At 38.5% G+C, this 5,138-nt stretch overlaps 1 non-coding gene across 1 annotated transcript; it reads right to left on the reverse strand.

Annotated features, from left to right (window-relative positions):
* Window positions 1-601: 601 nt before the first annotated feature.
* Window positions 602-708, reverse strand: LOC141682687 (small nucleolar RNA R71). Its single transcript, XR_012559911.1, has one exon. It is a non-coding gene; the product is annotated as a small nucleolar RNA R71 (small nucleolar RNA).
* Between the last annotated feature and the right edge of the window lie 4,430 nt (window positions 709-5,138).

The raw sequence follows: 5,138 nt of genomic DNA on the forward strand, positions 1-5,138 counted from the left end.
TTTATATCTTATACTACTTGCGAACGCGTATACTTGCGTGTAATTTAGTGCGTATTTTTGCCCTAACAAGTTTTTGGTGCTGCTGTCGGGGACTCGGTGTTAATTTTTAGTTTATGTGCTTGTCATCTGTGGTCGTTAAAGTTCACTGACTCGGATTCTTTTACTGTCACGGTTTACTTGTTGTGTTTCAGGTACTCTAGTTTTTATTGCAATGGGAGATCCAGTAGCAACAACGAAGGCGTTGATTGATTTTTCTCAACCAAAGATCAATGACGTTCAATCTAGCATTGTCAGGCCAGCCATCGCGGCTAATACCTTCGAAATCAAGCATGTCATAATTCAGATGGTCCAAAACTCAGTTTAGTTTGGGGGTTCTCCAACGGAAGATCCAAATATGCACATCAGGGATTTCATAGAGATCTGTGACACCTTCAGGTTCAATGGTGTTTTTGAGGATGCGGTGAAACTAAGACTGTTCCCATTCCCTCTGAGGGACAGGGCTAAGAGCTGGTTACACTCTCTACCAACTGGTTCTATCACTACTTGGGAGGACCTTGCGCAGAAGTTTCTTACTAAATTCTTCCCTATGGCGAAGACAACTGCACTCAAGAATGCTCTTACTCAATTTGCGCAGCAATCGGGAGAATCTCTATGTGAAGCTTGGGAGTGCTACAAGGAGATGCTTAAGAAGTATCCTTATCGTGGCATGCCTGATTGGATGATCATCAATTTTTTTTACAATGGTTTAGGAGCACAATCTAGACCCATGCTTGATGCAGCATCATGTGGAGCATTATGGGCAAAGAGCTATGAGGAAGCTTATGAGCTAATTGAACTGATGGTTGCTAATGAATATCAGTATCCAACCCAGAGATTGCCATAAGGCATGATAGCAGGAGTTCTTGAAGTGGATACAGCTACGGCTATCACTGCTCAACTATGGAGATCGATTCTCTGGCTAACTATGGTGTTAAGCAGATAACTAGTGTTTGTGAGCTGTGTGCAGGTCCGCATGTGACAGAGTAATGCGCTATATCTAGTGACTCAAGTCAGTTTGTGAGCAACTTTCAGAGATCGCAGCAGCCAGTTCCTGCCACTTATCATCCTGACAACTGGAATCATCCTAACGTCAGTTGGAGCAACAATCAGAATGCGATGCAACAGCCATTCCAGCAGTTTGGAAACAAGCAATTTAATTCTCCTAGTTTTCAGCAACAATTTGCAGCAAGACAACAACTCCAACTTCAATAACAAACTCATGATGCAGGTCAAACTTCGAATGAAAAATTTGGATTGGAGGAGTTGAGGCTTATGTGCAAAAACCAGGCTCTTATATGCCAAAGCCAGGTTGTTTCTATCAAGACTTTGAAGAACCAAATAGGGAAAATTGCTAACGCCTTATTGAATCGACCACCAGGAACATTTCCTAATGCTACAGAAGCCAATCCAGGAAAGTGGGAAGTTGAAGAACAGGTGAATGCCATCACCTTGAGGTCTGGAAAGGTCGCAAGTCCCTAAATTCAGCAAGACGAAGAGCCTAAAAAATCTCAAGTTTCAGAAAATGCAGTTGTGGCTAAAGAAGAAGTGTAGAAGGAAGCAGAAGTGGAATCAAGGAAGAAAATTGTGGAACACACTCCTTGAATAAATGTCTAGCTATGCGAGGTTTATGAAAGGTATTCTCTCTCGGAAAGTGAAGCTCGATGACTTAGAAACCGTTGCTCTAACGGAAGAGTGCTGTGCTGCAATAGAAACTACCTCATAAGCTTAAAGATCCTGGAAGCTTCACTATTCCTTGCACCATCGGAAACTTGTCATTCGATAAGTGTTTGTGTGATTTAGGAGCTAGCATCAATCTGATGCCCTTGTCTATCTTCAAACATACATGTCATTGAAACTAGTTGATCGTTCCATCGCTTATCCACGAGGTATAATGGAGGATATCTTGGTTAAGGTGGATAAGCTCATTTTTCATGCTAATTTTGTCATTCTGGATTTCGAGGAAGATAAGAAGATTCCCATCATCTTGGAAAGACCATTCTTGACTACAGGCCGAACTATGATCGATGTGTAAAAAGGAGAGCTTACGATGAAGGTTCATGATCAGAAGGTCACTTTTAATGTGTTCAAGGCAATAAAGTTACCCACGGATAAAGAGGAATGCTTTAAAATAAAGATGGTCAATTCTGTAGTGAATTCAGAACTTGAGAAATGGCCAAAGTCAGATACCTTAGAGAGATCCTTAATAGGGGAATTAGTTATTGAAGATGAAGAAGGAGTAGAGCAATTGTAGGTTTTGAATGCACCTCCGTGGAAGAGGAAGTTGGATCTACCATTCGATTCTCTTGGGTTAGTAGACCTGAAAATTTCTCAGGAGCGTCTCGAGCCATCTATTGGAGAAGCTCCCACACTTGAGCTCAACCCACTACTAGATCACTTGAGTTATGCATTCTTAGGTGCACCCCCATGATAAGGGCTTGTGATATATTTTTGATGATGTAGAGGGTAGCCGAACGGATCCTCCAGTGCCTACAGAGGGTTCTTCTCATGCGCAGCAGGAAGTTGATAGGACTGGGGTTGGTGATGCGTAGTATAGGAGATTAACTAGGCGTATGAAAGCCATGTACAACATTCACTGTCATTTTGTTGCAGATTTGACACATGCTCTCGGTACTGTTTCTCGAGACACTGGTGTCGAGGTTGATTGACCACCTGATCCTCCACCCGAGGAGGGTGATCTTCCTGAAAACTAGGTATGCCTAAAATCCTTATTATTACCTTCAATGAGGACATTGAAAATTTTAAGTTTGGGGGTGATAATGTACGGATTAGTTTGTGTGTGTTCATATAGATTCATATAGCATGTTTAGTTGTATTTCATTCGTATTTTGCATGATTATTCATATAGATCAAATTTGTTTGCATATTTTTTTATTTTTATGTGAGTTCATATAGTTGCATGTGCATGCATATAACATGATCCCTTAGGTTGAGCTATTTCCGATTGATAAGTTGATGTTAATTTGAGTATGATGATGACGAATAGAGGGATGTTTAAGTCTTAATGAATTGATTTGCATGCCAGGAAAATAAGTTGTTGGTGTTTTATGTTGAGTGACATTTATGATACTTTATAACGCTCCATAAAGCTCTGAATTGGTGTATTTTTACTCAAGTTGTTGGTGTTTTAATGTGTTTTCTAGTGTTTTTGCATTTCAGGCATTAATACGGAATTCAGGTGAATTAGCATTGGTTTGATGCTAACGTGGTGTTAGCATGGTGTCCAGTGAATAAAGCCTCATGAAGACCAACTCATTGAAGCAAGAAAAGAAGGCAATTTTAGTTTTTCCAGAAGAAAGCGCGCCCGCGCTGGTGAAGCGCGCGGCCGCGCCAGGTCGGAATTCCAGATTGTTGTTTTAATTAGAAGACTAATTTTCTGGGATTTTGGATTAATTAGGTTTCTATTTAAAGACATCAAAAAGACATTTTTTCATAACGGAGCTTAAGGAGAAGACAATAAGAAGACCTATAGTACAATTCAACGAAGGCGAAGACGATCTAGTTTATTCTTGTGAATCTTTATTCTAAGTTGTAATCTTGGATGCTCGTTTCTTGTTTTTCTAAACCTAATACTCTGGATTACGTACTTTTTTTATTATTTGTTTTATAAAGACTACGTTTATTATACCAAGCTTTTATCGGAACCCACATTGATGATGAGTCTGATTATGGGCTAATCTTTATCGTGAAGTTCTAACGGATGTATTTATGGATTTCTTTAATTAATTCATTTTGATAACTTAGTGTGTGGTGATTGTATGATAACCTAATCTTGGTCATGCTTAATCGTCTTATGAGCATCACGAACTTATAAGATAGTGTGTTAATCTTTAATGAAGCGAAAGTGAATTTAAGGATTTAGAACTTGCCATGCTAGCATAGGTTCATGTATGTGATATGCATGACTCGTAGGTAATTTTAACCATCTTACTTTCCCTATGTAATTGCAAAATATAACTTGTGCATTAAACCGTTATGTTGTCAAATACTATAGACATATAGGGTCTCAATATAATTGGTGTCTATTCAGCTTCAAACACTTTTGTGGATGTCTGGTAGTATAGTATGCGTACAACGAAAGTTGGCGTTTATCAGTTTCATGTTATCTGATTAGTGTCATCACCATTGCGTGCTAAGGTTAAGAACGAAAAGGCTACTGAATGAAGTATTTAATGAAGTTAGAATCTCATGTTGGTGTCATATATTATTCAACCTTTTTAATCTCTTCATTTATGTTCTTTAGTATAATCTCTTAGTCAATTTAGTATAAATCACCTAAAATTGTTATTCGTCTTAGCATTGGATAATAACCATACTAGTGTTTCATGGATACATTGATTAAAATTAACCTAAGATGATCCCTGTGGGAACAAACTAGAATTTATTCTATATTACTTGCGATCGCGTATACTTGCGTGCGTGCTTAGCGACTAACAAGTTTTTGGCGTCCCTGCCGGGGAACATCGGTGTTAATTTTTAGCTTATGTGTTTGTCATCATTAGTCGTTAAATTTTAGTCACTCGTACATTGTTAGTTATTTATTCCTTGATTTGTTTTAGGTACTCTAGTGAGCGTGTATGCATACGCGTTCTCGGTCTCCTAAGAGAACATTGGATAACTGTAACGACTGGGAATTTCGCGACGTAATTAAGGGAATAAAGTATGATTTTGTGGTATAATTATAAATTATGTGATTAAATAATTTTGATGGTTAATTCTCTTGATTGTATATTAGTATGTGGGAGCGTAGAAAGATGCGTTCCAATTTAAAGAGTCAGCTTAGGGGTTAAGCTGTATTTTCGGGCCGTCAGGTAGAACGGAACCCGTCTTAAAAATGGATTAAAGTGTTTAAATGTGAAATTGTGTTGGTATGTGAAATGTAATGTTTAAGTAAGTATTACGTTCTAGTGACGTGTCGGTTGATAAAGATAATTGTGAAGCGTAATTGAAATGCTAAGCGTCAGGCCGTCAGGCAGAACGTGACCCGATACGCGAAAAAAGGAATAATAATAAAAAAGGGAATTTTATGATCAGATATGAGTTGTGATGTGTGAATATATGTGCTTGCTTGTCTGTATGCA

The sequence above is a fragment of the Apium graveolens genome, chromosome 1, assembly GCF_009905375.1.
Source record: "Apium graveolens cultivar Ventura chromosome 1, ASM990537v1, whole genome shotgun sequence".
NCBI classification, from domain to species: domain Eukaryota; kingdom Viridiplantae; phylum Streptophyta; class Magnoliopsida; order Apiales; family Apiaceae; genus Apium; species Apium graveolens.